The sequence below is a fragment of the Elephas maximus genome, chromosome Y, assembly GCF_024166365.1.
Source record: "Elephas maximus indicus isolate mEleMax1 chromosome Y, mEleMax1 primary haplotype, whole genome shotgun sequence".
NCBI classification, from domain to species: Eukaryota; Metazoa; Chordata; class Mammalia; order Proboscidea; family Elephantidae; genus Elephas; species Elephas maximus.
Window position 1 is genome coordinate 11,869,082 of NC_064847.1, and position 13,380 is coordinate 11,882,461.

The 13,380-nt window shown below is 41.4% G+C and overlaps 1 pseudogene; it reads left to right on the forward strand.

Annotated features, from left to right (window-relative positions):
• Window positions 1-13,380, forward strand: part of LOC126069855 (CTP synthase 2-like) — a 149,021-nt pseudogene that overhangs the window by 41,969 nt on the left and 93,672 nt on the right.

Below are 13,380 nucleotides of genomic sequence, written 5' to 3' on the forward strand. Positions count from 1 at the left end.
TCTTTTGTAGATTTCAAATCTATGTTGTGGTGATACCCTGGTATCTCTCAGTTCTACCTTGACCAAGGAAGCACCTCACCTCTTTTGTCAGACCTTCCCAAAACTATTTACCTAACGTCTATCACTGAGCTAGTATGTGTCCTCAGTGTAGTTGCCTTCCTGGGTTCTTTGTTCAAGGGTGTTTTCTGTCCATATCACAAAAAGGCCTCAGTGAGCTGAGTTGGCAGGCAGGTAGGGTGCTGGCTGTGAATAAACCTCAGCCTTTCCGCCATCTCCACTCTATCTCTCTCCTGATGCAGGACTCCCCTTAGTTCTCCAACACTTCAGCTGCTTTCCAGAATTCTGAAATCTCTATTAATTTTTATTTGTGTGAGGATGAAGGGGAGGCTACCCTCATTCTTAGGATGTTTTTCCAGAGATAGTATTATTAGCTGACAGTTCTTTTCTGTCAGTCCTTTAAATAAATGTCATTCCATTGTTTTCTGGACTCCAGTGGTTTTCTGCAAGGAGCCGAGTGGCAGAGTGGTAACGACAGATGACTGAGAGGAACCTGTCCTGAGGGGGCCAATAGGCGCTTGTTCTGAGGGGACGAAGAGAATCCTGCCTGGGGTGGACCAAGAGAAACCTGTCCTAGAGGAGGTCTGCTTGGGCTGAGACAGTACATGTACGGCCAAGAGAAGGGCCTGTTTTCTTACATGGCCAAGTGTAGCTGAGAAAGGAGGGATGAAGGAGGGAGGGATGTGCTGTCTTCTTTAGGGGAGCCTTCTAGACTTTGCCTGGATGCTTCCTGTTCCTGATCCTGAGTTGCAGCTTGTTGATTCTGATCCGAAGTTGTACCCTTTTACTTCTTTAATAAACCACTTAACTGTAAGTATGATCCGTGAGTTCTGTGTAGTCACTGCAACAGATTATCAAACCCAGCAGAAAAGTAAAAAGTGCCATAGGAAGGATGGTTGGTTTCAGAACTGGTAAAGAGATTGGAGAGTAGAGCTATGTTTGATCTCCTCTACCTCACAGGAATCAGCCTTAGGCTGATCTTGATTCTCAATAGCGCACTCTGAAGTGAGTCGATGTCTGATGCTGCTATTACTACTATCATACAGCGAAACTTGTGAGAGCCAGAATTTGACAGGCGCGCTTTGTTTTTCTAGGCCTGACAAGGTTTCTGCCTTTGACAGGGTGTAGTCTTAGCAGCTTCCTGTCATTCATTTTAGTAGAAAACATTTGAGTTTTTCTTCTGTGACAGGTTTCCACCTTACAGAAGCTTTTGCTTGTGTTTGATAGTGCACATACCTGCCAAGATCTTCAGCCTTTCTTATAGTTCCTGACTCCTTTCTGTGGTATCTCCAACTCAAGCCAAGTTTCAGTTTTTCAGAACTTCAAGATTGATCTGAAAACACACATTAATGAATCTGCCCTCAGGTAGGTGGAGTCTTCCTCACTCCTTTGTAACTCCCAGACTGATAAGAAATTGCACACTGAGTAAACGGTCTTCAGGCAGGTATAGACCTTGCTCCCTGGATGCCACTCCCTTCCCTGTTGGATGAGGACTCCAAGGCCTCTGAGTCTGGCTAGGTCATAACTTCAGTCTTTCAGACCTTCCCCAGACTGGTCAGAGTATACACCCTGAACAGTTCACCAGCAAGATATGTCCAGTTTATTTCAGAGCACGTCCCCATGCACAGGAGAGTCGCTCTGCTGCCTTTTGTCTGCTGTGCCAGCAGTGGTGGGAGTTGCAGAGGTACCCTAAACAGTCCACCAGCGAATGTGTGGTATTAGTATCAGATCCTGAGATCAAGAAGCTTCTTCCAACGCACAGCATTTCACTGTGGTGCAGGCAGCTTCCAGAGGACTGGATCCATCCCTCTGCCTTGTCAGGAGCACCCTGAGCTTTGCACCAGGAGATCTGTACTATTAGTTTCAGATCCGGAGATTAGGAAGACCTTCCAGTGGACAGGAAAGCAGTGGGCCAGCTGGTGGTGCAGGGCAGCTTCCAGGGTGCTAGGTCTGTCCTTCTATATCTGGGAACAGTGTACCCCCGAGATCTGTGTTATTAGTTGCAGAGCCAGATATCAGGGGTACTGGCTGGTGATGCAGAGCCACTTTCGGAGGGCTGCATCTTTACCCCTGCCAAGTGGATAGTCTGCCCAACAGATCTGTTTTAAACCCTGTAATCAGGGACCATTCTGCTGTCAAGGAAAGCAGTGTTTGCTGCTATTGCATGTTGAGGGGTGGGGGTTGCAGTTTCTCATAGCAGGAGCCACTCCAAAGACAAGGGGTATGTGTGTGGGAGGGCTGGGGAAGTCTGAGCAGTTATCAGAAGAGGAAGAGTGAGGGAAGTCCTGGCAGAGAGGAAGGTGGTGGAGGTAAGGCTTATATGTCTAGGTAATGCTCCTCAGGAGCAGGAAGATGGCGAGTCTTTGGGTTACAGTGTTCCAAAATACAGCAGCACCTTGGGATCCTTATAACTACATGGTTTATGCTATGAATAGCAGATATTAGGTACAGTTTGGTAGGGTTTGTAAAGCAGGTAGGCTATAAATGACTAAGAACCTGGCACAGTTGGGCTATTTTAAAACAATTGGTTGTGTATAAATATTAATTTGGCTCCAGCAGGCATTTTAGGCTAATGAATCTTAGCCTGTTATGGAGAAACAAAGAAGCTGGAGCTAATACACAGTGACCATATTTGCCCCATCTAGGTGATGTTCAGAATGATTAAGGGATCAGTTGTTTTGTAAAAATTTATGTGTAGCTTTCAGATGACCCTTTTTAAGCACTACATATTTTAATACTTTAACTTTTTTATTGGAAATAGACCTAACTTACACTCTACTTTCTGTGCTTTTTAAAGCCAAATACATGTTTGACCTCCAAGCAAAGTTCCTGTTGAGCACCAATCTCTCTCTGCATCTGTTGGCACTGTGGAGTGTGCATCTTTAGCCCCTGTCCCCTCAGTACAGCTTGGAGGGAGATCTAAGGAGGCAAATAGAGATCAGAGGCACAGCCTGGACAGTGGAGGTCCAGTACTACCCAGAGGCCAGGGGTCCCTGGCTGAACTGGATCGGAGGACTTGATAAGCCCCAAGAACAGTGAGAGTGGGAACAACTCTCCGTGAGCAGATGGGGGTGCTTGGCTGGCCTGGAAGTGTTCCGGGAGCATAGCCTGTAGGTCTGAGAGGGAAAGACAGGCAGAGTATGTGGGCCTAGGATGCCTTCCTGGGCAGCGGTGACCCAGTGGACTCACCTGTTCTGCTCGCTGCTGGGTGACTCCTCCTCCGCTGGGGAAGTCCAGACAGTGAGGAAGGAGAATGAGGACCAGATGGTGCTGACTCCAGCCCTGCTTCCTTCTGGAAGCAGAGCTGACTCCCCCCTGCGATGGAGATGAGGATGCGTGTGAGTGCTCACCCCGCCTGCCATGCTAAACTGTGGTGTGAATGCCACCTCCGAGGTAGCGCTATGGTACAGGAAGCATCTTCCCCTGATGAAGTTGTGTCAGATACTTGGCTCTTAAAGATCCCTGATATCACCTTCCTTTCTGTTAATTGCATCCTGTATGTAGAAGTAGGTTGAAGCAAGGGCAGCTTGGAAATCTCTCGAGCAACATGAAATTCAGTAGTAAATTACGCTACTTCAATCACCTTTCTAGAAAGTCACATCTACTGTCAGTTTTAATTCTTAGCTTGGTGTGCATTTTCTCCACCCAGCCTGTGCGCAAGCACCTTTCTCTTGTGCTCTTTGTAGTTGTGGATGACCAAGGGATATGAAAGTCGTGTATTCCTCTTCACAGTAACATTTTTGTTCTAAGAGGCTTTGGGAAAGGTTGGCTTCAAAGCCCTAAAACTCCTTTATCGCCAGGATGACATTTGTACATACTTCATACCAGGCTAGATTTTTTTTTTTTTTATGTTCTTTGAACAAATTTCCTGCCAAAAGCAAAACAAAAGACTGTGTCTCTAGTGGTAACTTGTGATTGAGAGTCATATGGAGAATGGAGCTTTCTCATAAAAATGACGTAAATGGCTTGAAATGTTTTAAATCATTCTCTTAGTATCATTCTTTAGGCGTATCATGAATATGCAGGCTTTTGTGGACTAGATGGGAATGTAACAATTTTAATGTAGTCATTTTGAATGTATTTGTAATGTACTGCCACCTTAAAAACTAACTTAAAAATAACTCAGCGTTACGCTTTTAGCTTTTCAGTTTTTAAAATGTGTTTTAAACTTTTCCTCTTGTATACTTTTGTAATTAATTAATTAATTTTTTACTGTACTTTAGATGAAGGCTTACAGAACAAACTAGTTGCCCATCAAACAGTACATACATTGTTCTGTGACAATGGTTAACAACCCCACGATGTGTCAACAGCCTCCCTTCCTAACCCTCGGTTCCCTATTACCAGCTTTTGTGTTCCCCCCTGCTTTCCAGTCCCTGCGCCAGGCTGGTGTGCTTCTTAATTCTTGTTTTGTTCCATGGGACTGTTCAATTTTTGGTTAAATGGTAAACCTCAGGAGTGACAACATTACTGAGCTGAAAGGGCGGTTGGGGCCATACCCTTAGGGTTTCTCCAGTTTCTGTCAGGCCAGCAAGTCTGGTCTTTCTTTTTGAGTTAGAATTTTGTTGTACATTTTTCTCCAGCTCTGTCAGGGACCCTCTGTTGTGATCCGTGTCAGAACAGTCAGTGGTGGTAACTGGGCACCATCTAGTTTTACTGGACTCAGTCTGGGGGAGGCAGTGGTAGATGTGGTCCACAAGTCCTTTGGACTAATCTTTCCCTTGTATCTTTAGTTACCTTCATTCTTCCTTGGTCCCTAAGGGGTGAGATCAGTGGAGTATCCTAGATGGCTGCTAACAGGCTTTTATGACCCCAGAATGTAGAACATATTCTTTATCAATTATGCTATGCCAGTTGAGCTAGATGTTCTGCAATACCGTGGTCCCCACAGCCCTCAGCCTAGCAATTCAGTCTCTCAGGGAGTTTTGATATGTCTATGGAGGTAACATGACCTTGTCTTGTGCAGGTTGCACTGGCTTCCCCAGTACTGTGTATTGTTTTACCCCTCACCAAAATTTCTGTTTCTGTCTATTTTTCTACCTCCTCCTCCCCTCCCTCGTGCCATCAAAGATTGTTTCTTTTTGTATGTAAACCTTTTGATGAGTTTTTACAGTGGTGGTCTCATACAACATTTGTCCTTTTGTGATTGACTTATTTCAGTCAGCATAATGCACTCTAGATTCATCCATGTTATGAGGTGGTTCACAGATTCATCATTCTTTATTGTTGTGTAACACTCCACTGTGTGTATGTACCACAGTTTGTTTATCCATTCATCTGTTCATGGGCATCTAGGTTGTTTCCATCTTTTTGGTATTGTGAACAGTGCTGCAATGAACATGGGTGTGCATATGGCTATTCGTGTGATGACTCTTATTTCTCTAGGATATATTCCTAGGAGTGGGATTGCTGGACCATGTGGTATTTTTATTTCCAACTTTCTAAGGAAGCACCATATCGTTTTCTAAAATGGTTGTATCGTTTTACATTCCTACCAGCATTGCATAAGGGATCTGATCTCCCTGCAGCCTCTCTAACATTTGTTATTTCCTGTTTTATTGATTCGTGCCAGTAGAGTCAGGTGAGATGGTATCTCATTGTGGTTTTGATTTGCATTTCTCTAATGACTAGAGATTGTGAGCACTTCCTCATGTATCTATTGGCCATTTGAATGTCCTCTTTGGTGAAGTGTCTGTTCATTTCCTTTGCCCATTTTTTAGATTGGGTTGTCCTTTTGTTGTAGAGGTGTTGGATTTTCGTGTGGATTTTAGAGATTAGACCTCTAGCTGATTTGTAATTGTCAGTTTTTTTCACCCGGTCTGTAGGTTCTCTTTTAACTCTTTTGGTAAAATCTTTTGATGAGCATAAGTGTTTGATTTTAGAAGATCCCAGTTATCTAGCTTATCCTCTGGAGCTTGTTTGTTGTTGATTGTGGTTTGTATCCTGTTAATGCCATGTATTAGGGCCTCTAGCATTGATCCAATTTTTTCTTTTATGAACTTCATGGTTTTTGGCTTTTTATTTAGGGCTTTGATCCATTTTGAGTTAGTTTTTGTATATGGTGTGAGGTATGGGCCCCGTTTCATTTTTTGCAGATGGACATCCAGTTTTGCTGGCACCATTTGTTAAAAAGGCTGTCTTTTCCCCATTTAATGGACTTGGAGCCCATGTTGAAGATCAGGTGACCATAGCTGGATGGGTTTACACCTGGGTCTTCAATTCTGTTCCATTGGCTAATGTATCTGTTGTGGTACCAGTACCACACAGTTTTGACTACTGCAGCTGTATAGTAGGCTCTGAGGTCAGCTAGTGCAAGTCCTCCTACTTTATTCTTCTTCTTCAATAGTGCTTTACTTATCTGGGCTTCTTCCCCTTCCATATAAAGTTAATGATAAGATTTCCATCTCTTTAAAGAACGTTGTTGGTATTTGGATCAGGATTGCATTGTATTTGTAAATCGCTTTGGGTAGAATTGTCATTTTCACAATGTTGAGCCTACGTATCCATGAACATGATATGTTTTTCCATTTATGAGATCTCTTTTGGTTTCTTGCAGTAGTGTTCTGTAGTTTTCTTTGTATAGGTCTTTTACATCCCTGGTTAGGTTTATTCCCAACTTTTTTTTTTTATTTTTAGGGGCTATTGTAAGTGGTATTCTTTTCCAGGTTTCCTCTTCAATGCTCCCTTTATTGGTCTATAGGAATCCAACTGATTTTTGTATGCTTATCTTATATTCTGCTATTGTGCTGAATTTTTGTATTAGTTCTGCTAGTTTTCTTGTGGAGTCTTTTGGGTTTTCTATGTATAGTATCGTATCATCTGCAAATAGGGAGACTTTAACTTCTTCATTACCCTTTTGGATGCCCTTTATTTCTCTTTCTTGCCTTATTGATCTAGCTAGGATTTTCGACACAATGTTAAATAGGAATGGTGATAAAGAGAATCCTTATCTTGTTCCCATTCTCAAGGGGAATGTTTTCAGGCTCTCTCCATTAAGAATGGTGTTGTAATAATAAATGTTGGAGAGATTGTGGAGAGACTGGAACACTTATACACAGCTGGTGGGAATGTAAAATGGCACAGCCACTTTGGAAATCAATTTGGCGCTCCCTTAAAAGACTAGAAATAGAACTACATATGATCCAGCAATTTCACTCCTTGGAATATATCCTAGAGAAATAGCCTTTACAAGAACAGATATATTCACATCCATGTTCATTGCTGCACTGTTTACAATAACAAAAAGTTAGAAGCAACCAAGGTGCCTATTAACTGATTAAAGGATAAATAAATTATGGTATATTCACACAATGGAATACTACTCATCAATAAAGAACAACGATGAAACCATGGAGAAATCTGGAAGACATTATGCTGAGTGAAATTACTCAGTTGCAAAACGACAAATATTGTTTGAGACCACTATTATAAGAACTAGAGAAATAGATTAAACAGAGAAGGAAATATTCTTTGATGGTTACGAGACGGGGGAGGGAGGGAAGGAGGGTGATGGGTTTTCACTAATTAGCTAGTAGATAAGTTTTATTTTAGGTGAAGGGAAAGACAACACACAATACAGGAGAGGTCAACACAACCGGACTAAACCAAAAGCAAAGAAGTTTCCTGAATAAACTGAACTCTTCGAAGACCAGTGTAGCAGGGGCAGGGGTTTAGGGACCATGGTTTTAGGGGACATCTAAGTGAATTGGCATAATAAAACCTATTAAGAAAACATTCTGCATCCCACTTTGGATAGTGGTGTCTGGGGTCTGAAACGCTAGCAAGTGGCCATCTAAGATGCATCAATTGGTCTCAGTCCACCTGGAGGAAGGAAGGATGAAGAACACCAAAGAAACAAGGTAGTTATTTTGCCTAAGAGACAGAAAGGACCACACAAACCAGAGACTACAGCAGCGTGAGACCAGAAGAACTAGTTGGTGCCTGTCCACAACCGATGACTGCTCTGACAATGAACACAACAGAGAACCCCTGACAGAGCAGGAGAGCAGTGGGATGCAGACCCCAGATTCTCATAAAAACACCAGAGTTAATGGTCAGACTGGGACTAGAAGGACTCCAGAAGCCATTGGCCCCCAGTTCTTCTGTTAGCCTAAGACAGGAATCATTCCAAAGCTAACTCTTCAGACAGGGTTTGGACTAGAATATGGGATGGAAAATGATACTGATGAAGATCGAGTTCTTGGATCAAGTAGACACATGAGACTATGTTGGCATCTCCTGTCTGGAGGAGGGATGAGGTGGCAGAGGGGACCAGAAGCTGCCCTAATGGACAGGAAGAGAGAGAGTGGAGGGAAGGACTGTGCCATTTCATTAGGGGGAGAGCAATTAGGCATGTATAGCAAGGTGTATGTAAATTTTTGTATGAGAGACTGACCTGATTTGTAAACTTTCACTTAAAGCACAGTAAAAATTAATTAAAAAAAAAGAATGATGTTAGGTGTTGGTTTTGCATATACGCTCTTTATTTCCCTTCTATACCTATATTATTGAGAGTTTTTATGAGGAAAGGTTGTTGGACTTTGTAAAATGTCTTTTCTATGTCAGTTGAGATGATCCTGTGATTCTTTTTTTCCTTTTATTTATGAGATGGATTACGTTGATCGATTTTCTAATGTCAAGCCATTCTTGAATACCTGGTATGAATCCTACTTAGTCATATTGTATTTTTTGTTTTTATAAGAAGCTGAATTCTATTGAGACTTTTTGCCTCTATATTTATGAGAGATATTGGTCTGTAGTTTTCTTGTTTGTGATGTCTTTGCCTGGTTTTAGTATAAAGGTTATGCTGGCTTCATAGAAGAAATTTGGAAATATTACTCCCTTTTCTGTGTTCTGAAATAGTTTGAGAAATACTGGCATAAGCTCTTCTCTGAATGGTAGAATTCTCCAGTAAATCCATTTGGCCAGGGCTTTTTGTTGTTGTTGGGAGTTTTTAAAATTACCTTCTAAATTTCTTCTCATTTTGTGTCTGTTCAGATTTTCAACATCATTTTGTGTTAGTTTGGGTATGTAGTGTGTTTCTAGAAATTTGTCCATTTTCTAGGTTTTCAAATTTGTTGGAGTATGGTTTTTCATAATACTGTTATGATCCTTTTTACGTCAGTTGGGTCTGTTGTAATGTCCCCCATTTCATTTCTTATTTGGGTTATTCGTATCCTGTCCTATTTTTCTTGTCAGTTTACCCAGTGGTTTGTTGATTTTGTAGATCCTTTCTAAGAACCAACTTTTGCTTTTGTTGATGCTTTCTTTTGTTTTTCTGTTCTCTACTTCACTTATTTCTGCTGTTTTCTTTATTATTTCCTTCCTCCCGGTGGCTGTGGGCTTCTTTTGCTGTTCTCTTTCTATTTGTCCAAGTTGTGTAACTAATGTTTTGGTTTTGTCCCTTTCTTCTTTTTTGATGTGTGCATCTATTGCTATAAATCAACCTTGGAGGACTGCTTTTGCTGTGTCCCGAAGGTTTTTGTATGGTGTGTTCTCATTCTTGTTGATTCTAGAATTTTTTGATTCCATCTCTGATTTCGTCTATTACCGTGTGGTTTTTAATCAGGGTGTTATTCAGTTTCCATGTAATTGATTTTATTTTCCTTACTCTTCCCTACTTTGATGGCATTGTGGTCAGTGAAGATAATTTGTTTTGTTGATGGTTGCTCTGTGGCCAAGGATGTGCTCTATTCTGGAGAATGTTCCATGTGTGTTGGAAAAGAATGTGTATTTCACAGCTGTTGGGTGGAGTGTTCTACCTTTGTCTATGAGGCCAAGTTGGCTGATTGTGGTCTTTAGCTCTTCTGTATTTTTGCTGAGTTTTTTTCTAGATATTCTGTCCTTTATGAGAGTGGTGTGTTGATGTCTTACACTATTGTGGAACTGTCAGTTTCTCTTTTCAGTGCTGTTAGAGTTTGTTTTATGTATTTTGAAGCTCTGTTAATGGGTGGGTAGATGTTTATTATGGTTAAGTCTTCATGATGGGTCATCCCTTTAATCATTATATGGTGCTCTTCTTTGTCTTTTATGGTGGATTTTGTTTTAAAGTTTTTGCCTGAGAATAGTATTGCCACTTCTGCTATTTTTTGGTGGTTATGTGCTTGACATATTTTTTGCCATCCTTTGATTTTTAATAAATTTACATCTTTGTTTCTGTGGTGTGTCTCTTGGAGAGAGCATATTGATGGATTCTGATTTTTTATTCATCCGTCACTCTGTTTCTCTTTATGACTGCATTTATGCCATATACACTCTGTAATTATTGATAGGTGTGAACTTATTGCTATTTTGTAGTGCTTTTTTTTTTTTTTTTGGTGCTACCATTTTATTTGTTCCTGTTACTCTCCTGTGCTGAGTTCCTTTTGTTTGTGGATATATCTTGTTTTTGGAGATTTTGTTTTTATTGAGACCTTACGTTTTGCTTCTTTATTTTGATAAGGAGGTTTGTTGACTTTCTTAATAGGTACTTTGAAGTGTACCTTTATCTTCTTAGGTTTGAACCAGTCTATTATCTGTTATTGCCTTGCCTTACTCTCCATTAGAAAGTTCCATACCTACACAGTTTATTCCCTCTTTTATTGTTCTGGTGTTGATGTCATTTATAGTTTAACCTCTGGTTCCTTGTTACAATTCTTTTGGTTTTGGATAGTCCTTGCGAGTTCATTTCCTACCTTCATATCTGCCTAATACAATCTTGTGTTCTAGATTCAGGCTGTGGCCTGATGTTGTTTGTTCTCAGACCAAAGGATTCCCTTTAATAATTATTGTAGGTTTGTTTTTGTTTTTACATATTCCTTTAATTTCTGTTTATTTGGAAATGTCCTAATTTCACCACCGTATTTGAACGAATGTTTTGGAGTGTATATTATTCACTCCAAAACATTTTTTTTTTCTTAGAAGGCTTTATGTATGTCATCCCATTGCCTTTTTGCCTGCATGATTTTTGCTGAATAATCAGAGTTTAGGTCCTATTGTTTATCCTCTGTATGTGACGTTTTGTTTTTCCCGAGCTGCTTGCATTTCTTTGTCTTTGGTCTTAGCGAGTGTTACTATGATATGCCCTGGTGTTTTCCTTTTGGGGTGTATGTTATATGGGTTTCATCGAGCTTCTTGGATGGTCAGCTTTTCATCATTCATGATATTAGGGAAGTTTTCTGTCAGCAATTCTTCAATGATCCTCTCTGTGTTTTCTGTTTTCTCTCCCTGTTCTGGAACTCTGATCACTGGAAAATTTTAGCTTTTGATTGTACTCAACTTGTTTCTCAGGGTTTCCTCATTTTTGTTCATTCTTTTTTCTGACTTTTCCTCATACAGGGTTGTATCCAAGTATTTGTCTTCAATTTCACTGATCATATCATCCATCATTTCAGACCTGCTCCTCAGCCCTTCTGTGACACTGTCCATTTCCGAAATCTTGGTTATTTGTATTTTGGATTCCTAATTATTGTTTTTAATGGTTTCTAGTTGAGAATTTATTTGGAATTTTGTGCCTGTATTTTCCTGGCTTCTTCCATTCTTTTGTCTATATTTTCCATAAATCTGCCTTTTCCATAAATTTGTCTATTTTTTCCTCATTTTGTCTGCTTTTTGCTTCAACTCTTGGATTGCTCTGAATATTAGAGATTTGAATTCCCTGTCAGGAAGTTCTAGTGCCTTTTTATTCCTCTGGAAAGTCATCTGGTGTTCTATTTTGGATGCCTACTGGAACCATCCTGTCCTTTTTTTTTTAAATATGTTTTGATATTGTCTGATTTCTTTGGGATATTCAGTAGTTATTTTCTTCATTTCTTGATTGTAGATTTGTTTGTTCTGTTCTGGTTTTAGTTTTATTTGGTTATGTTTGAGCAGGCCAAATGTGCATTCTTTGTCATTTGCTTGTCTGTAGCAGTGTTACTTTTTTATCTCCTTGTTCAGTGGATGGGGCCAGTCACTCAGCTATGGTGCAGGAGGGCAGGTCTGCCTGAAGTGGAGGGGTTGGAGTGGGTTGTTTGTGGCAGGGAGGGCCACAAAGGAAGGCCAGGAATCAGTGCCTGGCAGATTATAGTAAGCCATGCCCGAGCTGCTTGGAGGCATGATGTTCAACACACAGTGCAGATAGGCAGGAAAGAGGGGCAAAGTTGTGATGTATGGAGCTAATATGGGTATGGGAAAGAAGAGAAATAGGAGCCAAAAACACACAAGCAAAGAAAGGAAAAAAAGTGCAAAAGGAGCTGTCCATTGGAGTGGAGAGATGAGAAACTGAGAAATGGAGAAAAGCAAAGAGGAAAAAATAATAAAAAGGGAAAAAGAAAAAATAACTAGGTAAAAATCTGGAAAAGAAGAAAAGCCCCCAGGGGTCCCACAGGTGTGGCTACAAAGACTGGGGAAGATTCCCAGGTTGCACGGTATAGCCTGGGTAGAGGAGTTATAGATGTCACACAGCACTAGGTATTTAGGAGAAAGGAAAAGAAGGCAAATATAGAGAGATGAGATCTGAGAAATGGAGAAAGATAGAAAGAGGAAAAGAGAGAAGAAAAAAAGGAAAGAAAGAAAAAAAAGAAATGCCCCCACAGTTCCTGCCTACACTGCACAGATCCAGCGATTGCTTCCTAAGCCATGCAGTGCAGTCTGGCTACAAGGGGTTCCCAAGTGCAAAAAAAGAGAAAGAAAAAGAAGAAACAAGGAAAAAAAAAAAAAAGCCCCAGGAATCCCACCAGCATGGTGTCCCGGGCCAGTGGAGTAGTTTCCCAGTTAAGCCGGGCTTCACAGCATTTCAAGAAGAAGCAAAGATGGCACACAGAGCCAGGTGTTTGAGAGAAAGTAGGGGAGGTGGTGGGAGGCACAGAAGGAACTGAAAGAGCGGAAAAAAAGCAACACCAGCTCAGGGACTCGGCCAGTGTGGGTGGGGTGAATCCAAGTGGCCTGGGGCAGAAGCAGTTGCCTCCTTGCCAAGAGATGTCAGCTGGCAGGAAGCAGAGGAGGCCCAAAGGGGAGGAAGCTGAAGGGGGAGAGGAAAGTGTATACTGCTCCTTATGGGGTGCTCTGTCTCCTGCTGGGAACTTCTTGAAGCTGCTTTCCCATACTCCCTGTCTACCAATCTGTGACGTGGGTGGGACAAAGCCAAGCAGCATGGATGCTGCATTTTCTGGCCGGCTGAGCTACCACAGCCAGCCAGGAAGCTCAGAGTAGCACAGTGGAGAGAGCTTTGGGAGTGGGAAACCATGCATCGCTGCTGGGAGCTCTGTGAAGCTGCTTTCCTGTGTTCCCTTTTAGCCATTCTCTGACAGGAGTCCAAGATGGTGGATCTGTGTTGTATTAGCTGATAAGGAATATCTGCACGTG